Source organism: Bos grunniens, chromosome 27, assembly GCF_055505025.1.
Source record: "Bos grunniens cultivar Pamir isolate PY7600 chromosome 27, Bosgru_T2T1.0, whole genome shotgun sequence".
NCBI lineage: Eukaryota > Metazoa > Chordata > Mammalia > Artiodactyla > Bovidae > Bos > Bos grunniens.
Genome location: NC_141191.1, coordinates 31,542,468 through 31,566,187, shown reverse-complemented (window position 1 = coordinate 31,566,187; position 23,720 = coordinate 31,542,468). Strand labels below are relative to the sequence as shown.

The following is a 23,720-nucleotide window of genomic DNA, read 5'->3' as shown; positions in this document are numbered from 1 at the left end:
TACCTGTCAAACATCAAAGTATCGAAAGGTTTTAAATCCTGAACTTCATGAAATCATGAGTGTGAATTATATGAAATTGCACATATGGCCAGACATCAAGAGAGATAGAATCTACAGTGACATCGTGTCTTAGCCACCTGTTCTCTGCCTCAGTGTGCCTGAAGAGTTTTAGTGGGTTTGGTATGGCTGATGGTGTTGTTTTAGATGATCGTTATCCTTGGGGACTCAGGAAGTCTTGATAGATATTGTTAGGGGCAAGATTGTTTACAGAGAAATTTAAGGACTCCATTCTCTTCTCCGTCTACTGTTTCTTTTCCATTTTGGAAAGGATCTCCCATCAGCCTACCAAGAAGACCCACTGTTTGAAAGGAGCCTATATGGTCAGGCCATTCAAGATGGCTATTCCCTTGCTATCTGTATATCCCCTACTTGACCAGCTCCTGCTTCACTCACATGACTATTCAATTCTCTTAATCATAAGGTTTAATCAGTAACTACCCATGTGCTTGCTTCCTGCTCCAGCCTTTGGTTTCCCTAGTAACTGATGAGCCACCCTGACATCAATCCCTTTTAAATGGTAACCTCCTTCTCCTCCGAGTAGTAAAGATTGTTGCCATATCCTGCCTGCCATCTCCTGCACATGGTGGGGTTTCACTCTGGGACATTTTCCTTCAGATATGTAAGATCCCCTTGTCCAATAAGCCACTGATGACTCTGTTGCTGTCCCTGGGCACTTTCTTCAATTTTGAGCCTGGGGAACTGTAAAACTTGCAGGAATGTGGGGTGTAGCCCAATAGAGTCCTTTGGAAAAGTTAGAATCATGTTTTGGAATCCACATCACTAACTCTGCTTAGTGAAGTGTGCCATGTCCCACATTTCCGTGTCCTTTTTTTTTAATCTTTCTATTGTGTTTTTTTTTAATTTATTTATTTTAATTGGATGCTAATTACTTTACAATATTGTAGTGGTTTTGCCATATATTGACATGAACGGGTATACATGTGTTCCCCATCCTGACCCTCCCTCCCACCTCCCTCCCCATCCCATCCCTCTGGGTCATCCCAGTGCACCAGCCCCGAGCACCCTGTCTCATGCATCAAACCTGGACTAGCGATCCGTTTCACATATGATATTATACATGGTTCAATGCCATTCTCCCAAATCATCCCACCCTCACCCTCTCCCACAGAGTCCAAAAGACTGTTCTATACATCTGTGTCTCTTTTGCTGTCTCGCATACAGGGTTATCGTTACCATCTTTCTAAATTCCACATATAGGCATTAGTATACTGTATTGGTGTTCTTTTTCTTAACGATTCCTTGTTTACCGTCTAAATTCTAAATGTCTCTGATAAACCCTATCCCTGGAATTTATGGCTGATCTTTTGTAAGTCTTGGCTCCATTTTAATGGAGCTTTCTAGAAATGATCCCCTAAGATAAACATAAAATGAATGTTTGGAAGTCTGGGCCTCATGGCTGGCCTTTGGAAGATATTCTTAAGCAGATGTGCATGTGGCTTTTGTTAATTACATAGATTAGGGGAGCAACTGCCCTTGCATGAAGGCGTACACATGACAGAGGCATCCTCACTGTAAAGAACTTAAGATAATAAGATGGTTTTAAAGGAATTGTTTCATTCAGAGACAATTTAGATCATTGAACATTTCTCTAATTCCGAAATTTTTGTATATGCTTATTAAAGAGGCAGAGGATGAGCTGGAATTGCCTTCTATGATTTAATACCTTATAACCCAAGCTATAGTCAATACAACATTGGTATCTTGGGAAAAGTGAAGTGAAATCCTCTCAGTCATGTCTGACTCTTTGTAATCCTATGGACTGTAGCCTTCCAGGTTCCCCTGTCCATGGAATTCTCCAGGCAAGAATACTGGACTGGGTAGCCTTTCCCTTCTCCAAGGAATCTTCCTGACCCAGGAATCAAACCCAGGTCTCCCACATCATGGGTGGATTCTTAACCATCTGAGCCACCAGGCAAGCCCACAGATACTGGAGTGGGTAGCCTATCCCTTCTCCAGGAGATCTTCCTGACCCAGAAATCAAACCAGGGTCTCCTGCACTGCAGGCAGATTCTTTACCAGCTGAGCTACCAGGGAAGCCTTATCCTGGGAGATGCTGACAGAAATTCTCCATCATCAACTAACTTCTAGGAAGTTGTGTCTGTTTATGCTACCCCTGAAAATGAATAGTGTACAACCCAGTGAAGTTTACAAGAAAAAAATACACCTCATCTCAACATAGTTAACTTCACGAAGGATCCCATTGTTCCACAGAGCACAGTTGGGGTAATTCTGATTTAATTTATAGTTTGGGGTACACTTTTATCCACTCTCTTGCTGGAATACAGTATCATATTGATTGTCCCCTCAAAGAGCAAGCAAGCACTTAACCCCAGTTTTTGGCTGCTCTAAATATGAGCTACCTGATCTCTTTTAACTCAGTAAGCTACTTCCTTCCCAGACTGAGCTTAGTGACCCAGGGCCCAGGAGTCAGGTTCTCTGGCAGGATTGGCCTTCTTCAGCATCTTTCCTGACAGTGGTAGTGATACCACCTCCATGAGAAGTAAAGCATAAATCAGCACTTACACATATAACCCATGGACTTTTCACCTGTTCATCGCACAGGGGCACTGGATCTGTATTGAGCACTAAGGAAAACGTGAGCGAATACAAGACTAGACTCCTACCGCTGCCTGTCTCTGCAGTTCCTGGAAAACGGACCTGCAGAAAGCAGTTCGTTGTTATACTTTAACTGTTAAAATTCACTTCAGTTATTTCCATAGGCTAGCCTGAGCTACTTGCTTTCTAAATTCTAATAGATCTAAAGCTTCAACTTTTTATATATATGGTCTCCCAGTAACAAGGTTCAAATGTGTTATAAGTTCCTCTACAGAGGGAGTGCTGGGTTCCAGAGTTAAATCCAGCAGCATTTCGTTGCTCACAATGGCAGCATGCCCTCTAGGGGTTGGGAAAGGACAGCTGTACTTGATGCATGGATGCGACACCTCCCCCCTTCCCCTACAGGGAGCTAGAGCTGGGGTCTGCTTTGAGAAACCCCCAGAAGCAAAGGCAGAGTGTTGGGACAATGAGGCTCTTGTTTGCTCCAACTAGGCTCCCTACGTTCATGCTTTCTCCTTTCTACTCTTCTCTCGCACATGAAAACCAAAGTTATATTTTTTCTTTGTAGTTTTCATGTGTTAGTTGCTCAGTCATGCCTGACTTTTTGTGACCCCATGGACTGTAGCTTGCCAGGTTCCTCTGTCCATAGCATTCTCCAGGCAAGAATGCTGGAGTGGGTTGCCATTCCAGGAGATGTTCCTGACCCAGGGACCAAGCCTAGTTCTCCTTCATTATAGGCAAATTCTTTACTATCTGAGCCACCAGGGAAGCCCAATTATCTCCCACATGAAAAAAACAAAGTTATATTTCATTGTGTTTTTTTTTTGTATTATACTTTCTGTTTATTTACAAATTAAACATTCTTTCTCTGAAAAATTTCCTGATACATAAAAATTACTCCCTAATTACCTCAGTTGGTAATTTTTTCTCTGAGCCAAAAAAAGACCCCTCTTACCCTTAGGCTAGTTTTCTAGGGCTGCTGACACAAAGCACCACAAGCTGAGTGGCTTAAGACAGAAGATGTGTATTCTCTCAGGCTTCTGCAGACTAGATGTCTGAAATCAAGATGGCAGCAGGGTGGTTATTCCTGAGGGCTCTGAGGGAGTTCAACATATTGTTTCATGGGAAGCACAATTTAATCCTTCCTCCTGTCAAAACCTTTCAATGGTTCCTACTGCATTCAGGATGGAATTCAAATTCTTTTGTCCCTTTCTGTCTCTCCAGCCTCATCTCCCATCCGAACTCTGAATTTCAGTTATTCAGAATTGCTTGTTTCTCTGCGTATGTTGCATCCTCTCTTGCTTTATCCCATGCTGTAATAGTGATCATTCACAATTTACACCATACTGCTATGCTTCAGGTACATGTTAATATCATAGTTTTTACAATAACCCTATAAGATAGGTAATTTCCATTTGTTCCCACTTTTCAGAGGAGGAAATTAAGGCCAGACAAATCAAGTAAATTGCTAAAGGCCTAGGGATGAGAATGGCTTCCCAGGTGGCTCAGTAGTAAAGAACCTGCCTGCCAATGCAGGAGACACTAGAGACTCGGATTCGATCCCTGGGTCAGGAAGATCCCATGGAGGAGGAATTGGCAACCCACTCCAGTGTTCTTGCCTGGAGAATTTCACAGACAGAGGAGCCTGGCAGGCTACAGTCCATGGAGTTGCACAGAGTCGGACAGCACTGAGTAACTAATGCTTTCACCTTCCCTGGTGCTCAGCAGTAAAGAATCTACCTGCAATGCAGGATACAATAGAGATTCTGGTTCAGTCTGTGGGTCAGAAAGATCCACTGGTGAAGGGAATGGCGACCTATTCCAGATTCTTGCTGGAGAATTCCTTGGACAGAGGAGCCTGGAAGACTACAGTCCACGGGGTTGCAAAGAGTCAGACACGAGTTAGCAACTACAACACACAGGGATGAGAATCTGGGTGACTTGGGACCAGCGGCCTTCTTCTTATAAGTATTCATATGTGTTTTTTAAAATTATTTATTTTGGCCATGGGCTGTGGCATGTGAGATCTTAGTTTCCCCACCAGGGATGCAACCCACATACCCTGCATTGGGAGTGCAGAGTCTTAACCACTGGACCACCCGGGGAGTCCCCAGAGGACTTCTCAATATTTCATCACAGGATCTTTCAAGTAGAAGATTCGGGGAGAGCCCATCCAAAGAACCACGCTGCTCCTTCTTCTTTCAAATGCTTCCTCTCCTCCAGCTTCCCTCTCTGCCCTCCCCTGAATCCCAGTCTGATTTGGCACCTCCCATGTCTGCTCCCCAATCATACAGACATACATACCTGTCTGACCTGAACACTTACTTCCCAGGCCCCAAGTTATTTAGTCTCTGGATGGAGTAGCATTTAAAAAGAAACAAACAACCCAGCAACACAAAATAATTAAAAACAGACTCCATTTTTTAACTGTGACTTGTGAAGACCATGAAAGCAGACCCAATGAATAGCCCATTATTCTCCAAAACCTCCATCCTGTACAACCTCAGTCTCTCTTTCCCCAAAGCCACGGCAGGACCACTTGTTCAATTCCCCAATTAAAAAAAGGAAAAAAAAAAAAAAAAAAAAAACCCACAGCACCCAGATCACATGACATATTTTCTCTCTTCATCCACAACATTTTATCTTTACCTACCAAAAATTTTGTTCGGGTTTTTCTATAACATCTTACGGAAAAACCTGAGTGAACTTTTAGGCCATCCCCCACTACCTGAGCAAACTTTATTCCTATACTTTCCTTCATGTGGGAAAACTTAAATGACCATCAACTCTCTTCATCATTAATTTTAAAGCTGCAGTGCTTCAATCAATGCAAAGCTAAGCCCAAGCATCAAGCTGGTAATATGGATGATATGCACTTATAATTACATATTTCAGTTGACTATAAAATCTATTATTACACTAATAAAATGTATAAAACTCCTTAACCAGCTAGGAACTTGAAGCAGTTTCCTACCAGGGTTTGCCATTTCAAAGTTGTTCAGAGATTGTGTAGAAGGAGTGACACAAACTGCTGGGGAGCTATTTTTGCATCAAATCACAGTATGTTTTTAGGTGAACCTAAAAACATAAAGTATGTTCTAGGTTCAGTTCACTCACTCAGTCATGTCCAACTCTTTGAGACTCCATGGACTGTAGCACACCAGGCCTCCCTGCGCATCACCAACTCCCAGAGTTTGCTCAAACTCATGTCCATTGAGTCAGTGATGCCATCCAACCATCTCATCTTCTATCATCAACTTCTCCTCCCGCCTTCAATCTTTTCCAGCATCACAGTTTTTTCAAATGAGTCAGTTTTCATATCAGTTGGCCGAAGTATTGGAGTTTCAACTTCAGCAACAGTCCTTCCAATGAAAACCCAGGACTGATTTCCTTTAGGATGGACTGGTTGGATCTCCTTGCAGTTCAAGGGACTCTCAAGAGTCTTCTCCAACATCACAGTTCAAAAGCATCAATTCTTCAGCACTCAGCTTTCTTTATCGTCCAACTCTCACATCCATACGTGATTAATGGAAAACTGTAGCTTGGATTAGATGAACCTTTGTTGGCAAAGTAATGTCTCTGCTTTCTAATATGCAGTCTAGGTTGGTCATAGCTTTTCTTCCAAGGAGCAAATGTCTTTTAATTTCATGGCTGCAGTCATGATTTGCAGTGATTTTGGAGCCCCCCAAAATAAAGTCTGTCACTGTTTCCATTGTTTCACCATCTATTTGCCATGAAGTGGATGCCATGATCTTTTAGGTCAAGCATGATTTTTAGATTAAGCATTTTAAAATTTGCATGCAAGAACTTGGAATACAAGAACACAGTGAGTAGAGATTATACACCAAGACCAACATTTACCACAAAAACATGGCAGGATGATTGAACTTGTTGCCTAATAGTACCTGCTCATAAGGTCTTAATTAATAGGAATTATTCCCCTCAAAATTATATTCACATTGCAAAACAATGTCCATTCTCTGTGTTACATAAAAACTGAAATGCATAGCAATTTACTACTATTTTATAGAGTGTATACTTCTTTAAAAGATACATGTGAATCATATAGCTGTATGGGGAGCTATCTCTAAATATATGGAAAAAATAAACACTAGTATGAAAAGCCTAAAGAGCTGGAGGTTAACTCTTTTTTTTTTAATTGAAATATGATTGATCTACAATATTGTGCAGGTTTCTGGTGTGCAGTCAAGTGATTCAGTTACATGTATATATGTGTGTGTGTGTGTATTCTTTTTAGATTCTTTTCTATTATGGTTTATAACAGAATACTTAGTATAATTCCCTGTTCTCTGCAATAGGACTTTGTTGTTCTACTATTTCATATATAATGGTTTGTATCTGCTAATTCCCAACTCCTAGTTTATCCCTCTCCCACCCCTTTCCCTTTTGGTGACCATAGGTTTGTTTTCTATCTGTGACTCTGTTTCTGTTTTGTGGGTAGGTTCATTTGTATCATATTTTAGATTCTGAAAAAAAGTGATATCATAAGGTATTTGTCTATATAGCTATTTTCTTTTCCTTACAAAAAGTCTTGATTTGGAAGTGAGAGTTATTAGACATGTTTACTTCTTGAAAAGTAGAAATACTGATTTAATATGAAACTCTGTACTAAAATGTTATAACATAGTTTTTCATTATTTCTGTACAATTATTCCCTGTAATTATAAGCTAAGTTTATAATTTTTACTTTAATGAGAGACTGATCACATTGATAATAGAAACAGAAGATGTCTAAAAAACCCCTGAAATATCTAAGTGTAGTACTCCTTTGGAGGAGGATATCAGTATCTTACATCACTGGAAAAAGTCCATGAGGAAAACCTGATGCAAAGTATCCACCAAGTGGTAGCTAGCATCACTCTTTTTGTGAAATGAATAAACCCACGTGTTTATCCAAGATGGAATGCCAGAGATCCCAGGAACAACAAAGGAGGAATTAGAAGTCAAGAGCAGAGCCAGGGAACACCCTCAGTTAATACAGGAGGAAGACTCAAGGTTAGACAGGAGCCAGCTGAATATCTTGGTCCCCAAGTCGTGCTAATGGATGCCAAGGGGCACCTGCTGATCTGAAGCTCTGAGCAGAGTCTCTGTTCTTGCCCTTTCTAGTCTTTCCTGGCTCCATTTAGAGATAAATGGACCAAATGGGAAGGCCTGAATGCTAGTGTTGTTCCAAGTCTTAGTCCTTCTTGGGCTTGCCTGTGCTTCCATGTCCTTCCCCTGCTCTCAGCATTAGTAAAAGTGAAAGTGTTAGTCACTCAGTCGTGTCTGACTCTTTGGGACTCCAGGGACTGTAGTCCACCAGGCTCCTCTGCCCATGGAATTTCCCAGGCAAGAATACTGGAGTATTCTTGCCATTTCCTTTTCCAGGAGATCTTCCCTACCCAGGGATGGAACCCAGATCTCCTGCACTGCAGACAAATTCTTTACCATCTAAGCCACCAGAGAAGCCTGCTCTGCATCAATTATCTCTCTGTTGCTCACTCTGTTCTGAATGTCTTCATTCTGGCTTCTTTCGTTCCCCACTACCACCATCTATTCCTGGATCCTGACTTTTCTTCCATCCTTTTTTTTCTTATCCAACCATATAAATGTCTTGTTTATTACAGATTACAAATTATGCACAACTTCTGTGGAGCAATTTTTATCATTTTCATGCAAATTGGTTGCATTTTATTTGAGGGATGGAATCCTGAAGGCCGCATTTAATTGGAAATACACATTTTGTAAAACTAATCCTGTCAAATGACACAGCTCTCTCTGTTCACCAGCTAAAGTGGCAATGCCATGTGGCAGTCACAATGTCAACACAGCTCATGCTGCCTGCCAACTCTGGAATTCTGTGATTCTGGAAAAAGAATTTTCAATTCACAGCATTAGCATAATTTTGTGTTATGTTCATAAGACTTTCATATTTTCATTGCGCAGCTTTGGATTTGCATTTTTCACAATTACACTTATATGACCGTACATTGCATGGTGGTGGGGCGATCCATTTCAAAGGTAAATGAAAGGGGTAAAACAGAGTCTTAGAAAGAGCTCTGGAGAGCCTGCAGAAGGTAAGATCAATAGCTGTCCGCCCAGTTATCTCAGATGGGTGAGCTATTGTTCTATGTGGAGGAGACAAATTACATGATTCTGGGAGTGACTCATAAAGAAGTGGAAAACCAGTACCTACCAGCCTGCAGGAGGACATTCGGGAGACAGCAGTCAGTATAATTCCTGAGAGAAGCATTCCCTCTTCTTATGTAAGCCCATGGAAATGCTCTGCAATTTCAAAATCTCCATGAGCTCATATTAAACATATATATTTTCTTTCAAACAAAACTAGCCTTAAGATTTCAGCTCTTGAAATAAGGAAACCATTCCTATCCTGGCTTTAAAATAAAAGAAGTAAGGAGAGAAGCAAAACAGTGGTTTGCTGCTCTCATTAGAATTATCATTCAGTGGATACATGTATATGTGTGGCTGAAACCCTTAGCTGTTCACCTGAAACGATCACAACATTGTTTATTAATCAGTTATACCCCAATACAAAATAAAAAGTTAAAAAAAAAAAACACCAATATAAAACCAAAAAAGAGTGATCACTCAGTTTTTCCATGAGGAGCAAAGCACAGTTCTATGACTTTTAAAATTATTCCTTCATGATACTCAACAATCATCACTATTCAATTTATGAGACTTATAACAGCAAAAGAGTTGTTCTCCCCCTTTTCTGTTATAGAAGGAACACTGCTGCTTCTAAAGTCAGAGCTACAGTAGCAATAACCTTCTTGTCCTCTTATCCCTCCAAACGTCATTAATATTTTTTGTGTTTTTTTGATGTGGACCTTTTTGAAGTCTTTATTGAATTTGTTACAATATTGCTTCTGCTTTGTGGGTTTTTTTGTTTGTTTGTTTGTTTCTTTTTTTTTTTTTTGTCATGAGGCATGCGGGATCTTAGTTCCCTGACCAGGGATCGAACCCACACCCCCTGCATTGGAAGCACAGAGTTTTAACCACTGGACCACCAGGGAAGTCCCTGTCAGGGAAGGAACTAAAGAAGAGCCAGGAAAGACAGGTCACAACCAAGCCACAGGTGTGCATTTAATATAATTTGGTGAGCAAGGGAGGGTATTCCATCCTGCTGCTGCTGCTGCTAAGTCACTTCAGTCACATCTGACTCTGTGAGACCCCATAGATGGCAGCCCACCAGGCTCCCCCGTCCCTGGGATTCTCCAGGCAAGAACACTGGATGGGTTGCCATTTCCTTCTCCAACGCATGAAAGTGAAAAGTGAAAGTGAAGTCACTCAGTTGTGTCTGACTCTTTGCAACCCATGGACTGCAGCCTACCAGAGTCCTCCATCCATGGGATTTTCCAGGCAAGAGTACTGGAGTGGGGTGCCATTGCCTTCTGATTCCATCCACAACTGTATATTAAAAAATCAATGTTTGTTGGATCACCTACTATATTTTATGAATTATTTCAGGCATTAATGATGCACTAATGGAGAAAAAAGATCCTTGTTATCAAGATGTTAATAAAACAGTGGAGAGACATATGTAGAAGTATTTACAATCCACTGGGGAAATGTCTATAATAAGCACAAGTAGAAAGTGCAAAAATACCTAGGGAATAATCTAAAGCTATATTGAAATTTTAATATAGACTTAAATTTTAATTTGGCACCCCCAAACAGTAACAATAGCAACATCAAAGATCGATGATCACAGATCACCATAACAAATAGAATAATAGTGTAAAAGTTTGAAATATTCCAAGAATTACAAAAATGTGACTCAGAGACATGATGTGAGCAAATGCTGTTGGAAAAATAGTGGGAACCGATAGAGTTGCTGGACACAGGGTGGCCACAAACCTTCAATTTGTAAAAAATACAGAACCTGCAAGGCACAATATCAAAACTCAATAAAACGAGATCTGCCTCTATAGGCATTTGAATTCTGAATAAATAAATTTCACATCTATGGTGAAGAAAGTAAGTGAAAAGTGCAGGTGAGGAAGGTATTTGATTTTATTTCAAACATCTATATATTTCAGTTCAGTTCAGTCACTCAGTCATGTCCGACTCTTTATGACCACATGGACCGCAGCACGCTAGACCTCCCTATCCATCACCAACGCCCAGAGTTTACCCAAACTCATGTCCATCAAGTTGGTGATGCCATCCAACCATCTCATCCTCTGTTATCCCCTTCTCCTCCTGCCCTCAATCTTTCCCAACATCAAGGGTCTTTTCCAGTGAGTCAGCTCTTCGTGTCAGGTGGCCAAAGTATTGGAGCTTCAGCTTCAACATCAGTCCTTCCAACGAACACCCAGGACTGATCTGCTTTAGGATGGACTGGTTGGATCTCCTTGCAGTTCAAGGGACTCTCAAGAGTCTTCTCCAACACCACAGTTCAAAAGCATCAATTCTTCAGTGCTCAGCTTTCTTTATAGTACAACTCTCACATCCATACATGACCACTGGAAAAATCAAAGCCTTGACTAGATGGACCTTTGTTGGAAAAGTAATGTCTCTGCTTTTTAATATGCTGTGTAGGTTGGTCATAACTTTCCTTCCAAGGAGTAAACATCTTAATTTCATGGCTCCAGTCACCATCTGCAGTGATTTTGGAGCCCTAGAAAATAAAGTCTGCCACTGTTTCCCCATCTATTTGCCGGATGCCATGATCTCAGTTTTCTGGATGTTGAGCTGAATGTTGAATGTTCTATACATTTATAGGAATTTAATCAATAAGTTTCATTCTAGAACTGAATATTAGACCTTAGGAGTAGTTTAAATTTAGGAAATTGTAAGTTTTACCATTTATACCTATCTATTCTGTTTTTTTGTTTGTTTGTTTTCATTGTATTTGGGCTTTTTTTTTTTCTGGCTATTCCACAGCATTTGGTTTCTTAGTTCACAACCAGTGATCGAACCCATGCCCCTCACATTGGAAGCATGGAGTCTTAACCACCAGACCTCCAGGGAAGTCCCATGTATCTATCTATTCCTGATGAAGAATAAAGATTTGTTCTGTAAGCCAAAGAAATATAATGATGGGTAATCATGACAAGACACAGAGTATAAAGTATAAGACCTTATCACTTGTCTTACACAAAAAATAGCCATTTTATTGGATTCAGTTATAAACCTGCATTTAGATACTGGATGAAAATATAAACTAAAACATAGAAGTGAGAGGGAAACATACTGAAAGCGAGCAATTTTTTATATATACTGATTTAGTCCTTAACACTTATGTTTCATAATCTTTTTCAGATCTTACAAAGTGCTGTCTATTCTTCTAAACAACAGGAATAGCTCTGTCTTCAGAACAATACTATAAGAGCACAATATAACTTATTTTCTCTCCTTAGTCCCCATCCCTTCTGCCTTCTCCCTAGTATAACACAGTCAACAAAAATCTTAAGTAAATACTTTTGACCAAACAGAAAAGGCTTTCATATGCATATAAATTTTATAGAATTTTATATAAATATATAAAATTCAATTTAAAAAGACAAAGAACCATGAGAAAAAAAACTAGGAGAAATGTAAATAGAAAATTTGCAAAAAACGAAATACAATTCAGATGAGAAACATTAAAAAAGCTGAATTTCATTAACATTCAGGGACATGTCATGAATGACAAGAAGCAATATTTCCCACTCCAGCAAATCTATTTCTAATACCAATACTGGCAAATAGTGGGGGAAATGGTATTCCTCTAAATTGTAGAAGAACAATTTCATAAGATTTAATATAACTTTAAATACTCAAGCCTAGTTGACAAAGCTGTTTTAAGTCTTGAAGTCTATCCTGATAGATTCACAAATAAATGCACACATGCACAAACACACACACACAGTCACACACGCATGCACATGCTGTACAATAGCATTGCTTTTGAAAATCTGAAAAGTATTCAAGTGTTCTTCAGTATTAAAGGGTTGGGTAAATTATTGTACAACTGCAAATGGAATGAAATGTAGCATTTAAATAGAATAAGGTAGCCATTATGTATATTGGAGAAGGAAATGGCAACCCACTCCAGTGTTCTTGCCTGGAGAATCCCAGGGACGGGGGGGCCTGGTGGGCTGCCGTCTATGGGGTCACACAGAGTTGGACACAACTGAAGCGACTTAGCAGCAGCAGCAGGCACAGCCATATATATATGTGTGTATATATATAATATATAGGTAATACATATTAATATGTATTTATATACATATATATCTTAATGTCAGAGAAGTTCTTGTCATTTTATTATGTGCATATATACATAATAATAATATGCATATACACATATATATATAGGATATCAGATCAGATCAGTCGCTCAGTGGTGTCCGACTCTTTGCCACCCCATGAATCGCAGCACGCCAGGCCTCCCTGTCCATCACCAACTACCGGAGTTCACCCAGACTCACATTCATCAAGTCAGTGATGCCATCCAGCCATCTCATCCTCTGTCGTCCCCTTCTCCTCCTGCCCCCAATCCCTCCCAGCATCAGAGTCTTTTCCAATGAGTCAACTCTTCGCATGAGGTGGCCAAAGTACTGGAGTTTCAGCTTTAGCATCATTCCTTCCAAAGAAATCCCAGGGCTGATCTCCTTCAGAATGGACTGGTTGGATCTCTTTGCAGTCCAAGGGACTCTCAAGAGTCTTCTCCAACACCACAGTTCAAAAGCATCAATTCTTCGGTGCTCAGCCTTCTTCACAGTCCAACTCTCACATCCATATATGACCACAGGAAAAACCATACCCTTGACTAGACGAACCTTTGTCGGCAAAGTAATGTCTCTGCTTTTGAATATGCTATCTAGGTTGGTCATAACTTTCCTTCCAAGGAGTAAGCGTCTTTTAATTTCATGGCTGCAGTCACCATCTGTAGTGAGTTTGGAGCCCAGAAAAATAAAGTCTGACACTGTTTCCACTGTTTTCTCCATCTATTTCCCATGAAGGGACCGGATGCCATGATCTTCGTTTTCTGAATGTTGACCTTTAAGCCAACTTTTTCACTTTCCTCTTTCACTTTCATCAACAGGCTTTTGAGTTCCTCTTCACTTTCTGCTCTAAGGGTGGTGTCATCTGCATATCTGAGGTTATTGATATTTCTCCCAGCAATCTTGATTCCAGCTTGTATTTCTTCCAGTCCAGCATTTCTCATGATGTACTCTGCATATAAGTTAAATAAACAGGGTGACAATATACAGCCTTGACGAACTCCTTTTCCTATTTGGAACCAGGCTGTTGTTCCATGTCCAGTTCTAACTGTTGCTTCCTGACCTGCATACAAATTTCTCAAGAGGCAGATCAGGTAGTCTGGTATTCCCATCTCTTTCAGAATTTCCCACAGTTTCTTGTGATCCACAGAGTCAAAGGCTTTGGCATAGTCAATAAAGCAGAAATAGATGTTTTTCTGGAACTCTCTTGCTTTTTCCATGATCCAGGGGATGTTGGCAATTTGATCTCTGGTTCCTCTGCCTTTTCTAAAACCAGCTTGAATATCAGGAAGTTCACGGTTCACATATTGCTAAAGCCTGGCTTGGAGAATTTTGAGTATTACTTTACTAGAGTGTGAGATGAGTGCAATTGTGCGGTAGTTTGAGCATTCTTTGGCATTGCCTTTCTTTGGGATTGGAATGAAAACTGACCTTTTCCAGGCCTGTGACCACTGCTGAGTTTTCCAAATTTGCTGGCATATGGAGTGCAGCACTTTCACAGCATCATCTTTCAAGATTTGGAATAGCTCAACTGGAATTCCATCACCTCCACTAGCTTTGGTCGTAGTGATGCTTTGTAAGGCCCACTTGACTTCACAATCCAGGATGTCTGGCTCTAGGTCAGTGATCACACCATCGTGATTATCTGGGTCATGAAGATCTTTTCTGTACAGTTCTTCTGTGTATTCTTGCCATCTCTTCTTAATATCTTCTGCTTCTGTTAGGTCCATACCATTTCTGTCCTTTATCGAGCCCATCTTTGCATGAAATGTTCCTTTGGTATCTCTGATTTTCTTGAAGAGATCCCTAGTCTTTCCCATTCTGTTGTTTTCCTCTATTTCTTTGCATTGATCGCCGAAGAAGGCTTTCTTATCTCTTCTTGCTATTCTTTGGAACTCTGCATTCAGATGTTTATATCTTTCCTTTTCTCCTTTGCTTTTCACTTCTCTTCTTTTCACAGCTATTTGTAAGGCCTCCCCAGACAGCCATTTTGCTTTTTTGCATTTCTTTTCTATGGGAATGGTCTTGATCCCTGTCTCCTGTACAATGTCACGAACCTCATTCCATAGTTCATCAGGCACTCTATCTATCAGATCTAGGCCCTTAAATCTATTTCTCACTTCCACTGTATAATCATAAGGGATTTGATTTAGGTCATACCTGAATGGTCTAGTGGTTTTCCCCACTTTCTTCAATTTCAGTCTGAATTTGGCAATAAGGAGTTCATGGTCTAAGCCACAGTCAGCTCCTGGTCTTGTTTTTGCTGACTGTATAGAGCTTCTCCATCTTTGGCTGCAAAGAATATAATCAATCTGATTTCGGTGTTGACCATCTGGTGATGTCCATGTATAGAGTCTTCTCCTGTGTTGTTGGAAGAGGGTGTTTGTTATGATCAGTGCATTTTCTTGGCAAAATTCTATTAGTCTTTGCCCTGCTTCATTCCGTATTCCAAGGCCAAATTTGCCTGTTACTCCAGGTGTTTCTTGACTTCCTACTTTTGCATTCCAGTCCCCTATAATGAAAAGGACATCTTTTCTGGGTGTTAGTTCTAAAAGGTCTTGTAGGTCTTCATAGAACCGTTCAACTTCAGCTTCTTCAGCATTACTGGTTGGGGCATAGACTTGGATTACTGTGATATTGAATGGTTTGCCTTGGAAACGAACAGAGATCATTCTGTCGTTTTTGAGATTGCATACAAATACTGCATTTCAGACTCTTTTGTTGACCATGATGGCTACTCTATTTCTTCTGAGGGATTCCTGCCCATAGTAGTAGATATAATGGTCATCGGAGTTAAATTCACCCATTCCAGTCCATTTGAGTTCGCTGATTCCTAGAATGTCGACATTCACTCTTGCCATCTCTTGTTTGACCACTTCCAATTTGCCTTGATTCATGGACCTGACATTCCAGGTTCCTATGCAATATTGCTCTTTACAGCATCAGACCTTGCTTCTATCACCAGTCACATCCATAGCTGGGTACTGTTTTTGCTTTGGCTCCATCCCTTCATTCTTTCTGGAGTTATTTCTCCACTGATCTCCAGTAGCATATTGGGCACCTACTAACCTGGGGAGTTTCTCTTTCAGTATAAGATATATGTATACATTTATACATACACATGTATACATCTATATGTATATACATGTAGACATCTATATGTCTACATGTGTATGTATAAATGTATACATATATCTTATAATGACAGAGAGATCCCTAAAACATATTATTAGAAGTCACAAAACAGTATCTGTAATATGTATAGTAAAATACTATTAATTTTTAAAAACTAAATTATATATGTATGTTTGTCTATAATATATACATATAAATATAAAATGTATATGAAAAGTATGGTGTGAGACAGTGTGTGCTTCTATGACTAACTATATTAATGAAATTAATTCTGAGACAGTTGAGGTGACTGGAGGCTAGCTCAAATTATAATGTAGTGTTCTCTACATATCAGAGGGCTGGAATTTTTAACAGGCAGATACCCATGTATTACATGTAACATCTGAGAAAAGTTTATCTTAAAAAATAATTTGATAGCAACCTGCAGCGAGAACTGAAATCGGGAGATTTTTCAGATGAGTAGCCAATTGTGTTCTGGCTGACTAGAGTAAGTAAACCTTCTCTCTCCTTACTGATCTGCTTAATTGGAACGGGAGGTGACAGTGTGAGGGACGGAGGTTCGCTTTGTACATGTATCGCATAGTAGGAATTATTGTTTGTAGGCTCCAACAAAGAGAATGGTTCTGAACCCTAAGAGGTCCACGAGGCTGGATCTGTATGATTTATTATTCAGCTAAAACCTCTAAAGAGGGAAATAAGACCTCGTTGTCAACTCTGATTTATATTCTCTCATTTTGCAATTCAGTGAGCGAGTCAGGTGGGTATTGCCGAAAACTGGTTATGGATTTCACCCAAAGACGTGGGATTGTATTTGTATTCAGAGTTTCAGCTTCATGAGCTTTGTATGATTTTATTTTTAGACCTTTTCTCGTATTTAATTTTTATTTATGCATATTCTTCACCCACTCGGACCAGAATGGCAGGACGTAGCTGCTTAATATTTAAGCCATTTTTCATGCATCGCTCTTGTTTAGTTCTGGCCTCTCCACTGCTCTAGAAATAGGCGAGCTGTTTGCAATTCCCACGCCCTCCTTAATACCACATCTGTGCTGAGCTACTCTACCACTGCCCGACTCATCCAAGGAGGTACATTTTTACCCTCTACATCCAGAAACAAGAGAAATAAAGATCAGAAGATTTTTGGCTTTAGCTGTAATTTAGACTTTGCTCTTATTTAACAAGCAGGATGATTCAGACCTCTATTGGAATCCCACTGCCTATAGGGGTTACTGAGATTTAGTCGACTTCTGCATAAGCACTGATGTTCTACATCTTCTAGAAGCATTGTTGGCGATAAGATCTGGGGACTGGAAAGTGGGAATTTAGAAGGATGCATTGGTAAAATCTACACATCTACATCTTCTCAAGAAATAGGCCCTGATAAAATACATTTAACCATGCAAATCTTCATATCCTTTTACTAGTAATTCTATTAGGTAAATCCCTTCCAAAGGTGGCGGGACGGGGGGGGGCGGTGGTGGGAATGTAGGAAAGAAATTATGCAGTAAGATGACCATCAAAATAGTATTTATAGTAAAAAACCATTACGCTCTCCAATAGTAGGATGATAATGGCATAAAATGTTTATATTCAGTCTTAACAGTGCTTTCCGGAGATTAAAATGAGTGGTAATGAAAAAGATTTAGCAACACAAAAAATACTTATATCATTAGTGAGAAAGGAATATGCAAATTAATATTTACACTATGGTGAAAGCACTGCAAAAAAAAAAAAAAAAAGATGCAGGGAAAATAGACCAAGAGGAAATGAAATAATAATGTTAAGAAGGAACAAAACGCCATAATCCTATTTTCCCGATTTTTATTGTATGCCTATACTTTTTGACTAAAATCACTTATAAACTAGTAAAACTATGTATTTAAATGTTTAGCTCCTTTTAAGAAAATAGGAAACAGGAGTTAGGGCCACATATCCTTGTATCAAATCTGTAAAATTCTACGTATCTATAAAAATCTCTGTATCCCTATTCTCCCTAATCCTTTCCCCAACACACATGGTTATGTGCGTGTGCGCATGCACACACACACACTCCTTCTTCCAAACAAAGGATATAAGGTCAGGCATTTGTGTGTCTCCCATCAGTGGGAGCATTTCTGGCAGGGCACACTAGGCGAAGAGGTCTTGCTCTTCCATACTTCTTTGTTCAGAAATAGTCATCTCTCACTGCATTACTCTTCCTGGAAAAATCCAGCCTTATAAACATGTGAAGCGCTGATATCAATGTCTGTTTACACTCCAAATAAACAGCAAAACAGGGCCAGCCCAGGCATTTTCTTATCAGCAGATTTTGAATAATCTATCAAAAAGCAGGAAATGGATTATACGATTATAGAGATGCAGCCTTTCTTTTCAAGATTTCTCCCATGTCCACAAAAGATTTGCCCTTTTAAATCTTCAGTGAGAAAGACGCTACGCCACCCTCACCCCCACCCAGACACACATGCACACTCACTCCACATTCGAAGTTTCCTGAATAACTTGAATAGCTAAAAGGCTGCACAGGCTCTCCCAAGCTCTTAATTAAAAATAAAAGCAGTAGCAAAAACTAAAATGTACTTCACTGACCAGGAGTCTACTGAATATTTAACCACCCTTATCTTTTTCCATCCTCACATGTGCATAAGAAACTATCTTATAAACCTGATTTTAATTGTGGGGAAATGCAGATTTAGAAAAGATAATTTTAACAAGGTCTCATGGCTGTGAAATATCATATGTGTGATTCATAGAAACCCACAGCTCAGAGTCTATTCTGCCTCTACTTCCCATTAAGTTATGCTCTTGTATCCTCGGTGATTTGGACACTGCACAACTCTACGGAGTGTTATTTACTTTGTTATGTGAATGATACTCCCAAGAGTTAAGCAGCCTGCGCAATCTACCTTCGTGATCCCTCCAAATGTTTCTATCATCACTTACCAGCTCAGCCCATCACCTTCAAAGATTTCTCCAACTACTCCAGTACATGGTATACTTTTTTTTTCCTAAGAGGTCAACTGACACAGACACCATAAAATTCAATCTGGTTGGAGTCAGAAAATCAGCACAAATGATTTTTGAGCTCTCGGTCAGCAGAGATTTTTCTCATGTTTCTTTAGTAGCATCGTCAGTTACAAACCCAGTACTGGACACAGAACAGAAATTTAATAAATACACATTAAAACTGATTGTATGATTTTCTAGGGAAACTACTATAAATCATATAAAAAGACCTTTAGGAGGACATTAGGAAATACTTTGCAGTAGGTGTTAAACATATTTCAGACTATAAATTGGAATGCGGTATAATAGGTGGCTCTTCTGCAAATGAGCCAGGGCAGCTACTTAGTATCTGTGCTGATGAAAATTTAAACTAAAGTTCATTTCCTCCAGGTTTATAGAGGAATAGTACTGAAATGATTTGCACTGATATGAATATTCAATTTTGCGATCTTCTGGCCCAACCACGATGCAAATTACTGACAGTTTTAGAAATGATTTAAGAGGATGATTACCAAAATTCCTAAAATAAATCAAATACAGTATAAAAATAAAAGATTACAAATTCTGCTTTCTGGTTGCTTTCTATTTGCAGACTTCTGCCCAACTGGATGCATGTGTAAATGTGATTCCCCATATACAGGTGGAAAAACTAAGATTCAGAGAGAGTTGATTTATTCAAGGTGAGTGATGAACTAGGAGTGAAACACTATAATTCAGTCTTTTGTAAATCTTAAGCAGATGTTTTGCAAAGGGAGGGAGTGAAACATTTCGCTTCTTCTTTTTCTCTGAGTTTGGTGTCCTAGGCTGAGCTACTTTAAAAAAAAAGCAGAATATGCTAAGTGGATAATCACTACTGCAGAGAAGTTAAAAACACACAAAGACACCTTTGTTACACAAGCACAAAATCACATTCAAACTCATTAAGGACTCAGACTATGGAGCACAGGTAACTTTACTCAATATTCTGTAATAACTTATATGGGGATATAATCTGAAAAAAAAAATGGCTATATGTGTGTGTGTGTGTGTGTGTGTGTGTGTGTGTAACTGATTCACTTTGCTGTACACCTGAAACTAACACAAACTTGAAAATTAAGTATACTCCAATAAAACGTTTAAAATAAATAAATAACGTTGATAAAGGGGCTTCCCACGTGGCTCTAGTAGTAAAGAGCCTGCCTGCCAATGCAGGAGACATAAGAGATTTGGGTTTGATCTCTGGGTCAGGAAGATCCCCTGGAGAAGGAAATGGCAACCCACTCCAGTATTCTTGCCCTGGAAATCCCATGGACAGAGGAGCCTTGTGGGAGACAGTCCATAGGGTCACAAAGAGTCAGCCACAGCTTAGCACACATGCATGTACTCCAATAAAAATTTTAAAATAAATAAGTAACATTGATAAAGAAAGCCAATAAATAAATAAAAAGCAGAGTAGATCAACCAATGAATACAGCCTTCCAATAAGCTACTGACTTCATTGAAGAAAATAAATGGATGTAAAGTCATGCATTTATCTCTAGGACTTGAGCTCACCAGCCAGACATTCCATGTCATGCTGGATGCCGGGAAGTGAAGGAAGGGTGAAAAGAGAGCACCTGGCTATAGCTCTACCGAATTTAATTCCCTGTGGCAAACTAAAGCCCTTAAAGATCTGCGCAGAGCAGGTATGCCCTTCCTGGGAGCAGAAAATTTGTAAGACCTGCCGGCTTCTTCAGCTTCCATGACTTTCCCACTGCTCCTAACATTAAGGCTGTTAATAGAGGCAAGAAATACTTCCTCAAATCAGCATGAATCATTTTGTTGGAGATAGCATAACTGCCAGTAATTTTCTGATCAATTTACATGATGTTTCACTTATCTTGGGCAGTTCCTCATTGCTGTCTCTCTTGACTGCACTAACAACACGGGCTTTTACAATTAAAACTTTTCATCTTCTCGGAGCTCACATTTCCCATGGATATATATTGAGACATCCTCAGAGTGGACATAACACAAGGATGAAAACAAGCCCAGTCTTTTCTTGCTTCCTTATTTTTACCTCCAAGGTAATTACAGTAACATTTATTCCATAAACCTCTGTCATGGCCCAGTGATCCAGACAGAAAACAGGGAACTGAACTGAACTGAACTGAATACTGTTGGATTCTAAATAAGGAAGACTTTTTCTTTTACTTGTTTATTTAAATTGGAGTATAATTGCTTTACAATGTTGAGTTAGTTTCTGCTGTACAACAACCATGAATCCGCTATATGTATATACATATACGCCCTCCCTCGTGGACCTCTCCGCCACCCAACCCCATGCATCTAGGTCATCACAGAGGAACGGGCTCATCTCCGTGTGTTACACAGCCACTTCCTACCAGCTATTTACACATGGGAGTATATATATGTCAATGCCACTCTCTCAGTTTGTCCCACCCTCTTCTTCCCCTTCCTGTGTCAACAAGTCTGTTCTCTGCATCTACAGTTCTATTCCTGCCTTGCAAATTTGGTTTATCTGTACTATTTTTCTAGATTTCGCATATATATATATATATATACATTAATGTGCATTAATATTTGTTTTTCTCTTTCTGACTTAACTCATTTTGTGTGACAGACTCTAGGTTCATCCACATCACTACAAATGCTCCAATTTCATTCCTTGTTATGGCCAAGTAATATTCCATTGTATAGATGACCACATTTTCTTTCTCCATTCATCTGTCAGTGGACACTTGGGTTGCTTCCATGTCCTGGCTTTTGTAAATAGCACTGCAATGAACACAGGGGTGGCAATGTGTCTTTTTGAATTATGGCTTTCTTGGGCTATTTGCCCAGTAGTGGGATTGTTGGATCATATAGTAGTTTTATTTTTAGTATTTAAACTATTTTTAGTTTTTTAACTTCATTCTGTTCTCCATAGTGGTTATATCCATTTACATACCCACCAACAGGTACAAGAGGGTAAGGAAGCCTTTTTCAAACTTTGCTTTTCAAAACAGCAATGAAGCTGATACATAAGTGACCAATGTCTATTTTGCTGCTTATAGTTGGGATTTGGTTTATTCATTTAATAAACATTAAGAATATTTTATTGGGTTTTATGCTAACTCTTAGGGATGAGAAGATAAGAGACACTGTGTTCTCACTCATGAAGGGATCAAGTAAAGGAGACATGATCTATGGTCAAGATTAAGACGAGAATAGTTCAAGAATAGGCCATGCCTTGTGCCCATGGGGTGAAAAAAGCCATTATGCATAGAATCCCCATTATTCCATTCCAGTTGTCTTTCCTATATGATTCTTCAAAAAATATGTGTATAAAGTATCGTCTTGCAGAAGATAGGATTAGTGAATTAGAAGATAGAATGGTAGAAATAAATGAATCAGAGAGGATAAAAGAAAAACGAATTAAAAGAAATGAGGACAATCTCAGAGACCTCCAGGACAATATCAAACGCTACAACATTCGAATCATAGGGGTTCCAGAAGAAGAAGACAAAAAGAAAGACCATGAGAAAATACTTGAGGAGATAATAGTTGAAAACTTCCCTAAAATGGGGAAGGAAATAATCACCCAAGTCCAAGAAACCCAGAGAGTCCCAAACAGGATAAACCCAAGGTGAAACACCCCAAGACACATATTAATCAAATTAACAAAGATCAAACACAAAGAACAAATATTAAAAGCAGCAAGGGAAAAACAACAAATAACACACAAGGGAATTCCCATAAGGATAACAGCTGATCTTTCAATAGAAACTCTTCAAGCCAGGAGGGAATGGCAAGACATACTTAAAATGATGAAAGAAAATAACCTACAGCCCAGATTATTGTACCCAGCAAGGATCTCATTCAAGTATGAAGGAGAAATCAAAAGCTTTTCAGACAAGCAAAAGCTGAGAGAATTCTGCACCACCAAACCAGCTCTCCAACAAATACTAAAGGATATTCTCTAGACAGGAAACACAAAAATGGTGTATAAACTCGAACCCAAAACAATAAAGTAAATGGCAACGGGATCATACTTATCAGTAATTACCTTAAACGTAAATGGGTTGAATGCCCCAACCAAAAGACAAAGACTGGCTGAATGGATACAAAAACAAGACCCCTACATATGTCGTCTACAAGAGACCCACCTCAAAACAGGGGACACATACAGACTGAAAGTGAAGGGCTGGAAAAAGATTTTCCATGTAAATAGGGATCAAAAGAAAGCAGGAGTCACAATACTCGTATCAGATAAATTAGACTTTAAAACAAAGGCTGTGAAAAGAGACAAAGAAGGTCACTACATAATGATCAAAGGATCAATCCAAGAAGAAGATATAACAATTATAAATATATATGCACCCAACATGGGAGCACCGCAGTATGTAAGACAAATGCTAATAAGTATGAAAGGAGAAATTAACAATAACACAATAATAGTGGGAGACTTTAATACCCCACTCACACCTATGGATAGATCAACTAAACAGAAAATTAACAAGGAAACACAAATTTTAAACGATACAATAGACCAGTTAGACCTAATTGATAGCTATAGGACATTTCATCCCAAAACAATGAATTTCACCTTTTTCTCAAGCGCACATGGAACCTTCTCCAGGATAGATCACATGCTGGGCCATAAAGCTAGCCTTGGTAAATTCAAAAAAATAGAAATCATTCCAAGCATCTTTTCTGACCACAATGCAGTAAGATTAGATCTCAATTACA

General features: G+C 39.3%; 1 long non-coding RNA gene across 1 annotated transcript; it reads left to right on the top strand.

Annotated features, from left to right (window-relative positions):
* Positions 1–594: 594 nt before the first annotated feature.
* On the top strand, positions 595–22,917 carry LOC147343736 (uncharacterized). The gene is made up of 3 exons (XR_015155960.1): positions 595–679; positions 19,603–19,690; positions 22,113–22,917. It is a non-coding gene; the product is annotated as an uncharacterized LOC147343736 (long non-coding RNA).
* Positions 22,918–23,720: the final 803 nt, after the last annotated feature.